We start from the raw sequence: 13,162 nt of genomic DNA, 5'->3' as shown, positions 1-13,162 counted from the left end.
AGAACTCTGCAAGAGCCTCCAGTTACCCTATCTTTTGAGTAAATCACTACTGAATATGCTTTGGCACATATCTGCAGCTGTATTCTTCAGCCAGTGTTCTTGGTATGGAAAACAAACCCAGCATATCTTAAAAAAACACCTTTGCATTTCAAGCTAGGAGATCTTGCTATGTTCCATCTGACTTACAGATTGTGAACAGCTACCATAGTGAAAAACAAGTCATTGGATACATATCACATTGCACGTTTATATGATATATAACTCAGGATGGACTGGTTTGATTTACTTCGCACCCAAGGAAAAAAAAATGAAAATAGTGTTTTCCCATCCCTTGTGTTTCCTGCAATATTCTGCCATCCTTCTGAAGTTAAAGCATGTCATGCAGTCACTGTAGGTGATAGCAGGATAAAGCCTTGATGTCTAGGTCGATGGTACATGGCAGCACAGGTAGAACTAAATGTCTAATTTCCCAGTTCATATCCAATTCTGAGAGGATTGTGGATCTTCCTTTCTTGCAGAAGAGACCAGGGAGCTAAGGGGGAGAATAGCTTCTCACTATCCATGAACCCCTGCTCTGGATCAGAGACACGAAGGACCTGCTATGATTCATTTGGGAGTTTAACAAAGACTACAGTACTAGGCATATTACTCACTGCCTGACATTTGGGAGCTTGTAAAATGTTAGAGAATATTTAAAATTATGCAAATGAATATTTTCATATAGTATATTTGGCTGTATTCCTGGCCTGCGTTATTTTCCTGGGTTAGATACTTTAATCTCCAGCAGATATTCCATCCTTAAAAGGAGTTGGCTTTTATTTTATTCTATTTATTCTTCTGCCACCTATTATTCTAAAGAGATGTAATGGATCCCAGATATGTTTCATGTTGTGAGCAAAGGGAAGGAAAGAGCCCAGAAATCGCCTCCAGTTCAACACTGAGCTGGTATTTGTGGAGATGAAACTTACTCCACAGCATTTTTACCTTGTGGTTTGGATTCCATGGGGTAACAATCAGTTTCAAAAATCTCATCATGACACTGTTTTCCAAGTCAAATAAGGAGCATCAATGAGAACACACCACCCCCCAAGCGGCTCCCCTCCAGCTTCATAACCCCAATTTATTTTTTACATTGTACCATAAGACTGAAATGATTAATCTATAATAGATTATCTCACAAATCTGCTACAGAAGAACAGAGGATGTGATTTGCTCAGGATTTGGCACACTGGCAATGGCATGTCACAGCAAAGGGTTTAATAAATGCTGCACAACAGAAAAGCAAAATGGGGAGAAGCCTGGGATACTGGAGTGGGACTTTCACACAGTGTGAGGGAACCCACCCACCAGCAGTTGCATTAACCACTTGACCACTTGGCTTACCACTAATATTTAAGCACATCATTTCCATCAGCTTTCCCGACAGTCTTCTCCAAGCTTAGATGTTCAACACAACCTGCCTTGAGTTTGCATTTCAGAAGTGCTAAGTACCTATAAAACAGAAATAGAGGCAGTTACTCCACCTTTGTGGTTGCCCTGTGGCGTGATGTATGATATAGAAGTGCAAAGTGTAGTTATTTGCAGGAAGTGTTAGATGCCTGCAGGACACACAAACACCTGGATGGCTACACCATTTTCTTGTGCTACTGAGTCCTCACCTTCATTTCAGAGAGTGAAGGATGTTTGCGTGGAACCTGCTGCATAATTTACTGTACTATGAAACATTTTCCATGGATAAATTTCAGCCTATGGAATCCAGTTTAAAAGGGTAAGTACATTTTTCTCTGGGACATAAGTACTCCTTGTACCAAACTTAGAAGCCAAAAGCTATCAAAACAAAATCAGAGTAATGTCTAAGTTGACAGACAGCATTTTCTGGTTACACTGAAAACTTATTTGCCAGTTCAAAATGTTATTGCCCTCTTCTCTCATTTTAAAAATTGCTTAGGAACACTAGTAAGTTAAGAAAAAAATATCTCTTACCTGTCTGACCTTGGCCAAAAGCTGAAGAACAATCATCCACTTGAGAGAAGGACACTGCAAATGGAAGGCAGAGTAAAGCATAATTGTACTGTTACTGCCATTCAGTGACACCTTCCTGCTGCTAAATCTCCAAATTCTCTTTTTGCAGTATCTCACTACTTACTAAGTAGACTGAGATAAACATGGTGCTCTCACCTCTATTTCTGCTACCTTCATGGAGATTTACTGATTTACTTGCCAGTCCATGCTGTCCTTTCTGGCACCAGAAGTTGAACCAAGTTCTTCTTGTAGTAACAGAGTTTATTAGTCTGCGATGCCCCTTCCCTTGACCTGTTAAGAACTCCTCTTTTGCTTCTGGCAGCCCCTGGCCTTCTGTGTGGGGCCAGTGAAGGTCTCAGTCTCCAGACATATAGACCAGAACCAAGACTAATAATTCATTTTGCGTGCACCATCAAGCAGCAGTTGTCTTTAAATTGCTGACCCAAAGTAAAGGTGCAGAACAATGGTAGCTCTCATGGAAGTACAGGAGGATGGCAGCAGTCTGTAAGACAAAGCCCCATGGATGGACAGCAGGCTAGGAGGCATTTGAAATGGCTCTGGGGCCAGGGAACTGCCCCATGAGCCAGCACTGTTGATGGATAGCTATGACAGACAACATCAAAAGACATCTGTATGCTGTTATCTCCAGAGCTCATCCAAACTTAATAGTTTCGTATTACTGTTTTTTTGTCCCAAAGGTGTGAGCTTTCCTGGGTTTTGTGTCTGCGTGTGTGTGTCGGGTGATGGTAACTTTCCCTTTCTATCTCACAGCCACACAGTCTGAAGCTTGCCTGGGTAGTGCTGACACGACTTAGCCTCTGTGGCAATATACAACATAGCAATGCAAAAACAGGAAAGCAAACAAACCCAGGAAAACAGGGATGCTGCTGCCACAAATCCTGGGGAACTTGCATTTAAATCCCTCCTCCTCCCTCTGTTCAAGTCATGCTTTTCCTTAAGAGACATCAGAAATTGGGTCTTTACCTAATACTTACCCAAGGTCCAGGAACAGCTTCCACTACTTTCTGCTGAGCCAACCCTGACAGGAAGTGAGTTATATATCGAGAGTTACGTAAGATTTTTTAGTTGGCTGACAGCAAAGGCAGCATTAACAGTGAAAACTTAGAGGGGAAAAAAATTGTCTGCCAAACAGTACTTGAAGCTTTGGGGGATTGATGCAAGTGGCTGCATTTACTTAACACAAATTTCTTTCCAGACCATTTTATGACCATTGCTACATGTATTGTCTCCATATCCACCTCTAGACACCCTTGACTTCACCTGAGGTCCACCTGCAAACCAGGGATGGTGGGATGTCCAGTGGCAGTGACTGTCGTGGAGATAATAGGGTTTCACACCTCCAGTAGGAAGTATCAGGGGCCTTACTATCACAGAAGGCTGAAAGCATCTGCCCTGAAACAATAGTCAGGGCAGGTCTAGGTCATGAATCTGGGTCAGAAAGTGGAAGGCAGTGAGGTTTTGCTCCTGGCTATGTAAAGCTCTGAAATAACTTTGTGCCTTCCTTCCCATCTGCAGCACCGCAGAAGAGTTGTTGTGCTTACAAGATGCTTAACTTCTCTCATGCTTGAGGTCATATAAATGCTAGGAAAACCCAAACCCATAGAAGTGGACATGAAGAGCCAGCATGCAGACCCTGGTCCCATTCTACCACTGCTGTTTCGGGCTCAGGACTGCAGGCAACATTGGTCACCCTCTGCAACCAACTGCTGGGCCTGTGAGTCCATGGACTTCAGGGGTCTTGGCAATAAGATGTAAAGAAGGACGATCTGTTTTCCAAACAGGCAGTCTGTGATCATCTGGGTCTTTTCAGAGCTCACAGTTTTATCTCGTTGGGTCTTTTTTTTTTGGGTGGAAGCCAGTAATCATAGGAGTAAAGTAATTTAGTGACTGAGCATTTCTAAAGGTGACAACCAGAGATCCTGAGATGGCTGCACGTTGGACAAAACAAATGTCCTAACAGCAATAACAGGATGGAGCTGTAAAAAATGCATCAAAGTTCATAAACAAACACTCTTCCACTAATTATTAATCCAATTCTGATCTTCATTTACTCAAAACAAGCTGTTTAGAGAAAAATGGAGACTTTTTTAGCCTAAAACAATGCTAAAACGTGTGTCCAAATGTAATGCATTGGTTTATTACAGAACAATCCATTTGTTATTAAAAGGAAATTAGGACAGGAAAAATAACCCTTATCCCATGAAATAAGCCATACGAGAGAAGAATCCTTTTGAAACTCCTTCCCTGAAATCACAACTTGAGTGCTGAAGGAGGCAGACAAGTGTTAATGAGCAGGAGTGCAGCCTTCATTGTATTCCTGCTCCTGTAAAGCAGCAGAATTACAAAATGGATGGGAATGAAAGAAACTGCAGATTTGCTACAGAGATCTGCTGCTTAGTGTCCAAAAATTTAGTTTAAGGGACCTCTCAATCTGCATATGGAAATAAGTCAACAGAAGCAACGCTTCTGACCTGCTTGAAGATTTTTAGCACCATCTCAAGTCTTCCAGAAATCAAAACCCTTCTGAGCTAATAACGTCGTATTCTTGGATTTAAGTAATTTTAAAAATCAAAACAGTATGTATTTCAAATTTGTCAAATGATTGGACAAAGCAGTGTTAAAAATTCTACTGAACTAATTACTAGCTGAGCAGCATAAAAACCTCTGAATAAATGTCAGTCTAGGAGATAAGCTCTTATCTTAATCTAATGACTCCACAGACTTAATTTGTCAGGCCAGCCTAGTTGATGAAAAACAGGTTTCTATTCTCCAGTGTTAGCAGCCACATCTTTCCAAATCTTTGAAGTTGGATAGTAATACCATCAGTGTCATCCTGCAAAAATCTTGTGACCAAGCCAATTTCATTCCTATTGTCCTGTTACACTAATTAAAGTTGTTTTACCCCCATTGGTCTGCAAGAGGTGAAAATTAAGCCCATTTATTTTTAGATTTGAAACATTCTGGAAAACTAATTATTTTTTCTTTCTCACCACTCTCAACAATGTGTTAATACTTGCAGTGCTCTTTTGGTATCAGAAAGCCAGGCTTTTTAGCAGGGTTCTACAGACAGCACAGTGCTATCCCAGGACAATTTCTACAGTGCAGACAAAGTAAGCCTGTGTGTGTGTTTATTTGTGTAGAGAAGGATAATTTTGAGCTCAGGCAATGACCCTGATCTTAAGAGATGATTTTAGTGTTTGGAAGTCCTTTTGTAAAGGAGTATTTGACATATTTAGAGCTAAATGCACCAAATGTTCATATTGTTTGGACAAAGTGGATTAACAAATAGAAAAAAAGAAATTGGCTCCAGTCAGTGTTTCCAGTCCCCCAGACTGCAGCTAACCCTTCTGACGGGAACTGGCAGGCCTTTTACGCACAGTGCCCCATTTCAAAGGATACCATTTAAGGGAGGTAATCTTTATTCAAATCCCTATATTTTAATAGGGATATGCTTGGGTTTGAGGAATTACTTGGGAGGTGAACTTTATGCTGATGATATCCAGGAAGATTACAAGTTAAAAAAACTTGAGGAAAATGACAGGGTTAAGGTCCTATCTACTGAGGCAAATCAGAGAGGCCAGGGGTGAGTCTTGCCTGCTGCTCTGGACTCTCTTGACATTATTAACTTTATTGATATTAAATATATCAAGCTGGATACTCGCTCTGTTGCATCAGGTTTTATGGCAGTGCAACTCCATTGACTTCAACAGTGTTTCACTGGCATACAACCAGTTAAATGGAGTGGAGAATACACCACCTTCTAGTACTACTACAAAATTCCTGATACCCAGAGCTGATGGCTCTGAAGCCCACTCTCTTTAAGCTGTCAGGAGTGCAGTGTTGGAGGCAGCACTGTGTGTGTGCAGCACAGGTCATTCTGGGGTTTCCCTGTTAGAAGCATTTAATTGTTTGGGTGTTAGCACCCTCCCGGATAATACAGAGTTAATTATTAAGATCACAAATGTCCATCCTCTTGGGTGAGAACACTGCCTCCTCTGAAATCTACCCTGGGTAGGACTCCAAGGGAATCACACAGGTCACATGCTGGCTCATCTACAGAAGTATTCAGAAACCAGCACACTTACATTTTCTGTTTGAAAGGCTCATGTGTGAGCACAGACACCCAGTTCAGCACCTGGGTCCTCCTGAGTGTAACATAAATTGGGTGCCAACACTGTAGCAGCCAAAGCCTTCGAGCCCATGCATGCTGGTCATGCTGCCCAGCAGGGCCTCTTCACCTGCAGCAGAGCAGATCCTTGGCAGGGGACACACAGAGGCTGGGAAGCTTAACATCTGCAAAACCTTTAAATCGTAAAGTCAACTCCAGCTTAATTTTGGATCTGCTTCTGATGTGTACAATGGTATCTTCTAGCATCCTAGCTAGCCCATCACTGCTGATGGTGTTTTCCTGTCAGTTGTGGTCCACAATACATTTCCTTTCCTTTTTTACCCACAGCTATTCGAAAGAGTAGTTTGCAAAGCAGAGCTCTGTAAAGTGCTCATGGTTTCAAGTGCAACCCAGTGGGTCAGGGCTGCTGAATAAATTAGAGGCAGACTTCCACAGATACTGCTTCAGATTTTTAAAGCTTCAAGGCACCTTGTTGCCACAGGGGAGTAGGGAACACATCGGCTGCTGAAAATCCCACAGCCTGAACGTATTTAAGCACTGTTGCCTATTGCTTCCTCGGATCAAGACAACTGAACTCTCTGAAAGCATTTGACTGCAGTCAGTACCTATCTGACCTTCTGAACACTAATAAACATTTGGTGCATTGGCTGCAAGCTTGAGGCTTCATCTGAACAAAGCTTAAATTATATCCATTGATTTCATCATGGAAGTGATAGTCCACTCCTGAACATGCCAAATTCATTTATGCTAGGGCTATGGCCTGGAATGGCATTTTTTTCATAAAAACGAATGGACTCTCATTCTCCTGCTCTGAGTCAGAGTTTAAATCTACAAGCCATTCTCAACACAACTGAAACTGAAAATGAGCACATCGAAGTGAAATTTTCAAAGTGACATTTGAATCCCCTTTCTCTGATGAAAACCCACCTATTGATCCAGACTGCAGTCTCTATGGGTCCATCCTGGAAAGCCTCTTGACTGGCTTATTACTGCAATTCTTCAGGTGCATTGTGATCATCTTTCAATAGAGGGCAGGTGCCAGCTAATCAACTGAAAAAATGAAAATTCCAGAGATTAAAAACCTAGTCCTGGTTAAAGCTATGGCAAAATTCTCATATAATTAATGGCTACATGTATCTTAGGACACTATATTGAATCTGAATTTCTATTTGAATACTGACTTCATGATTTACACTGTAGGTTTAACTTGGAATAAACTAATTTATTGCCCTTTCCCCCATAGCTTGAGCATTGAAGAGGCTATCTCACATGGGAGCCATTCCACTAGGGCTGGTGTAGTGGGATCCAGCTGGCTTGGATCTGGCTGTCCATACTCAGGGAGACTTTGTGGTTTCATGGCTGCCTTTGCTCCTCCTGTATCCTTCACCATTTGTTCCTATCATCCCACTATAAAAAAATGTACTTGGTCTGGTCTGCAAAGGAGCCCTGCTATTTCTGGACTGCTGCCTACAAGAACAACTTGGGGTGCTAAGGAGAACTGAATCCTTGAGAAAGAACAAAACCGGGGCCTTTGTGGAAAAGTGTTTTGACTCTCCATCGGAAGGCTGTGGATACAGATCAATTTCCTAGCAAAGGAGAGTAATTCATAAGGAGGAGTCTGTCCTAGTGAGAAGCGAAAGTGTGGGGTTAGCTGACAGGCTTGAGATTGGTCTTGATGAAGACCAACAAGCCAATAGTGAGGGAAGACCCATAGTGAAGCTGCAACAGGCTTGGGCACTTGGATTGGCTAACTGAAGTCCAAATGCTGGCACCACTGTTGGAGGCAGTACAAGCATAGTCAGAAGGAGAAGGATTTCTTTCTTCATTTGCAAACAGAATATCACAGTTCATATGCCTTGTGTGTGGGTGCACGGCAGTGTGTGCACATGCCTTGCCTTGGCTTAAATGGTGTCTAGCTATAAAAGTGAATAGCTTTGATGCAGCATTCCTAAAAGGAAACATTTGTCAATTTTGCTCTAAGTGTTTGAGCTCAACAGTCTTAATTCAACGTGTCAAAAGAGAGAAAATTACATTGGCTGATAGTTATGATTTTCTGTCTTAGCACTAGAGATGTTTGGAGTGCAAACTAACTTTTCAGTTTGTGTTTTGCTTCACTTTGGTTTTTTATCCATCTAAGCCTTGCCAGGCAAATCTGTAGTTCTACATCAGTGTAAAATCTGCCAGGGTATGGGTGAGGAGACACATCTGGAACGCACTGAGGTGGTGTTTTTTTAAGTCACAGCTTATGTGACTTAAGCGGAGGGCTGAGATTTGAAGCTAGGTAAGAACTGAACACAAGTTCATGATGGACAGCTGAGGCCCATGTTACTGCATAGGTCAAGTATAGCCACACTGGTGCCTCCTATTTCATGTGCACCTTGGGAATATACGGGATTCTTGAGCTCAGATTGGAAAAAGGATGAGCCTAGATCCTCAGATGATTAACAGATTCAGAGAAAAGCAAATAAACTTGTAGTGAATAAAGAAAGGTGACAGAATGTAAGCTCTTTTGTTCCAAGCTAAATGTGACTTTGGGTGCTTGAGTGTCTTTGTGGATCCTGCCAAAAACGCCTTTGATGACCTGGTCCAATATGAGTGGAGAGGTGTCTCTTATACCTACAGGCTGGTTACCGACTCTCCAGTAGCATCAAAACAAAGAGAAAAACGGGATATATAATTTTGGTACTTCCACTTACTTCTTCTGTTTCAAAGGGAATCTTGACCCACCCAGAAGTACCAATACCTACTTCCTCTGGTCTTCAGAAGATGTTACTGGCTCAAACACCTTGTGTGCACTATCTGGGATAAGAGGCAGATAATACAGGGAGTGGTAGAGCTACGCTGATTCATGGTACTCACAGTAAAGGTAACACCCAGCTAAAGGACTTAGTGGGGAGCTTCAGATTTGCTTGCAGAGTCCTTTGTGTCTTTTCTCACAATCAAAGCGACTGTGAGAAATTGTGGTTTTCATTTCTTGCATATGGGAAAGAGGATGGCTTTGTGCAATGGCTGTTTAAAAATACTTCAAAAGAAATTGAATCAGTCCATGGCTGCACTATATACAAATTAAAATAATTGATTTTTGGCAGCCTTTTAAGAGATCTATAAATTGAAGGGGTCACATTTCTGATACATTTTGGGGGACTTCATTTTATGTTGACTTTGAGTGCCCTCCCTCCTGGAGCTGAAGTCAGCCACCAAATCCTTTGCTCTCCCTCCCGTCATAGGAGTCACTGCATGTCCTTCAGGAGCACCCATGGACAAGTGGGCCCTGGACCCATGCTAGCAAGCTTTGCTTCCTTCCCTGTCATTTCCCCTTTGAGAACTTTACATCAAGAAACAGAAACTGCCCCAAACCCAACAGGAACCGCCCCTCTGGGGAGTTTGTTTATCTCTTTTTCTCCATTAGTAGAAATTGATATCCTCACCCAGTTTGTTTTGCACCTCGGCTGTCCCCATTCTGTGCACTGATGGCAATGGGTTCAGCTCTATCTGTGATGACCTAAAAATAGCACTCAATTAACATTGCATTTCAAGAATTGGAAAATTTCCCAGAAGTCCATTCTTTTTTTTCTTTTTCTGTTTCATTACATTTTACAGTAATAATACACAAGCCTGTAGAAAACATGACGGGTAATGAAAAAATGTAATTAATATAAGCAGTGTAAAGCATTTTTTTCCCTCTGTTGTCCTTGCAGAAAATTACTGCTTTAAACTGAGCAGGATGTGAAAATGCATAAAGCAAACAGTAATATGCTGTGGTTTGTAAATATCTTATGCAAAATAGTTAAGTCAACTGCTGTTTATTTTTCTTACTTTGTGTCACAAGCTCTTGCTTTCTTTTGTTCATTACTTTTTCCATTTGTTCTCTCGGGGGCTTGCTGTCTTTCATCTTAAGGAAGCCACTGGCTTAACTATATTTTTTTCTCTTACAGCTAATTCAATCAAACATATAGGACAGGCTATTCCATCTCTTCTTACCATCTCCTATTTGCTGGCTCTGTAATGCAACACATACTGCAAAATTGTAGTGAGCCAGGTCCTCACAACACTGAGGATCTGCTCTCATTGTTTTGGGATTAAAGAAAAAAAGGAAAGCGCCCTTTTATCCTGCAAACAAACAAGTAATTATCCCAAATCCTGAAATAGCTTTATGACAAACTGTAGCATTCCTGAGTGAAACTGTAGGATTCTGGAGTATTTTTACAGAGCTGCCTGGTCACAGTTCTGGAATGGGCTGTGAGCAATATGCAGTCTACATTAACTGGGATGGGATGGTGTATGCCAGCTATCCTTAGGATGTTTCTCTCTGGCTATCTGTAGAAACTGTAATACCCAGAGATATCTGAAGGTCACAGCAGAGTTTCTGAGCTGAAATACAAAACAGCATTCCAAACACATCTTCCGTGGCCAGACAAGAAACTGCTTATGGTTTGTTTTCCCTTCCCTCTCTCCACAGCTGACATCCAGTACTAGTTATTGTTTATTTTTGTCTTGTTCCTGGTTCTAAAGGTTTCCCTTATGGCCCTAGTTTATGTGAACTTTCAGATATCACACGGGGCTTCTCTGCCTCATCCCCTCTGATGTAGCCTGTTCCCCTATGAAGGTAGGTTTCCCCAGCTGAAGATCTGTGCCTCTCTCCTGTGGCATTCTGTGCAGCCATTTGGAGTCCCAGATGTAGGAAATGAAATAATCCACGCTCATACAGTCATGAAAGTGCCCATCTGGCACACAGGAACATCACGCATTGGAAGCACACAAGCGTGAGCTCACTTTTGTTATGGCATTTCATAAACAGAGATGCAGTGAGCCAGCAAGTAAGGTCCTTTGGATAATAACAATCGTTTCCACCACACGTTATGTTTAAAAAATAAGGAAAGAAAAGATCAAGACAAACTGGAAAGATTTGCTCTGAGGCTTCTGAAGAGAAATTTCTACTTATGTTTTTCCCAGTGGCCTGCTGTACTTACATCTCTCCAGTTCTCTTCTGCTCTCTATGTAGATATGACAACGGTAACAGTTGAAACGTAGTCAGTTAACTCTTAGTTAGCTCTGAAAGCTCTTCTTCCTCACCATTCTGTTAAAGAAAGGAAATTTTAGATCATAGTTACAAAAGTGAGTTCTATAAAAACAAATTGCATGTTACTGCTTTCTTATCACTACATAAAACTCACAGAAACAGTCTAATAAATGACCTCACCACTCAATTTTGAAGTATACAAATTAAAGACAGCAACAGATAAGCCAAGAGAGATTAATGTACAGTGTGTGTGCCTGTATGTGTGTGTTTGCATGCCTCTATGAGGATATATACCCATATGCTGTTGACATTCAACCCCTGGAATTATAATTAGGGGAAAAGGCAGATGTGTAAATTTATCTTGCTGGGTAGCATATATATGTTGCACCAGTTCCTGATTAATTCAGGACTTGAACACTATTTACTCCAAGGCACAAGGTTTCTGTTGGAATATGTTGCCTAATAAAGGGGTGGAATATGAGGAAACAATGAACTGCCTGAAATTATGGACTAAGTTCAATACCAGTAAGTAAAAAGCAAGGTTATTTATATTATTTTAGCTTTAAGTAATTGAAAAAAGACACCCTAGGCATTTTGTTGGATGTCACTGCATGTAGTAAAGAAATCTTGGGATGTATTAAACATCTCAAAAAAACCACCATTAGCCCTTTGGACAGTGCTGGATCTTCAGAGGGATTGCTTCTCAAAGGGGTGAGATTTTTAAGGTCAGGAAAGAGCAGAAAGAGGTACCAGGTTTCCTGAACCATTGGTGGAAAATCATGCCCATTCCAAAGTGGAGGCCGGGGCCTGCCAGGGACAGGGCATGCCATTCCATGGTTTATAAGCATTATAAATTATGGATAATAGTAAAAGAAAATGCTCTCTGCATTTTACATGAGCCATTTTTGTATTGTATTTGGCAAACGGTATCTGGTCCAGTATATTTTAAATACTAAGTGCTAAGTTGGGAAAACAACGAGATGTTTGTAAATAGGATAGACCATTACAATATACTGCTTCTCATTTGAAAAGTCATTTGTGCAAGAAATTATTATTGACCCATGATATGTAAATGATTGAAATGCAGAAATTAATATTTGGGTCAACTCATGTATTTTTCAACCATGAAATGAAAAGCTCAGTATTCACATTCCAATTCATACATGAAAGCATTACAGCACTATTACTTGGCTATTGTATTAATTTATTATTGTCTTAGTTAATGATATACAGAGTTATATCTCTACTTTCAAAGGAGGAAAAGGCTTGCCATGCCAGTAATGTTTCAGCCCAGAAATGTCCCTTATTCTAGACTCTTCTTCTACAGTCACAATAAGCCAAATTCACAGCTGATGGAAGCAAATAAATAGCACTGCTTGCATTAGGAGTTTTTGTTCCTAATGTAGCTTAAATGTTGCACAGGGATCACTGGCTCCTGCATTGCAGCTCCTCTGTTCCCACTGGGCTTGATTCATCTCCTTCATGTGAATTTTACATCAATGTGAAGCTCCTTATTTACTGCAAACAACCCAGAAATACAAATCAGCACAGAATCAGGGCACTTACTACTGTGAGGTAGTTGACTTGTGACTTATTCTAAGCAGTTTTGGTTTTGCTCCCTCCTCTTCTTTCCCTGGGAGTCCAGGGTTTCTAACAGCACTGGTGAGCGCGCACATTTGTCCTGAGGGAGCCACAACAGTCCCCTCAGCTCAAGGTGCCTTAGGTTACAGTGAATTTAGTGCTCATCAGACATGCCAGGTTGTTAGCCCCAGAGACTTACATGCTCTTTTTCTCCCTAGAATGAGCATCCCAAGACCTGGAGCAGCAGTTCAACCTTAGTCCATGATACACTCCATCCCCAAGGCAGAAAGAAGGCAGCCCTGTGACTCTGTGATGACGTACTTCATCTCAGTCATGGTTTTAGCCAATAACCTCTCTGTTATTCCCCCACTACCCTCCCAAGGGAAGAT

The 13,162-nt window shown here is 41.3% G+C and overlaps 1 long non-coding RNA gene across 6 annotated transcripts in view; it reads right to left on the bottom strand.

Moving 5' to 3' along the window:
- Positions 1 to 13,162, bottom strand: part of LOC127387346 (uncharacterized) — a 508,224-nt gene that overhangs the window by 18,159 nt on the left and 476,903 nt on the right. For all 6 annotated transcript variants that reach the window (XR_007890100.1, XR_007890099.1, XR_007890101.1 and 3 more), the window contains 4 exons: positions 11,143 to 11,249; positions 7,100 to 7,222; positions 1,984 to 2,037; positions 1,384 to 1,491 (listed from right to left, as the gene is read on the bottom strand). This is a non-coding gene — a long non-coding RNA (uncharacterized LOC127387346). The remainder of the gene's footprint in view (positions 1 to 1,383; positions 1,492 to 1,983; positions 2,038 to 7,099; positions 7,223 to 11,142; positions 11,250 to 13,162) is intronic.

The sequence above is a fragment of the Apus apus genome, chromosome 7, assembly GCF_020740795.1.
Source record: "Apus apus isolate bApuApu2 chromosome 7, bApuApu2.pri.cur, whole genome shotgun sequence".
NCBI classification, from domain to species: domain Eukaryota; kingdom Metazoa; phylum Chordata; class Aves; order Apodiformes; family Apodidae; genus Apus; species Apus apus.
The sequence above is the reverse complement of the archived record's forward strand: the minus strand, read 5'-3'. Positions and strand labels throughout refer to the sequence as shown.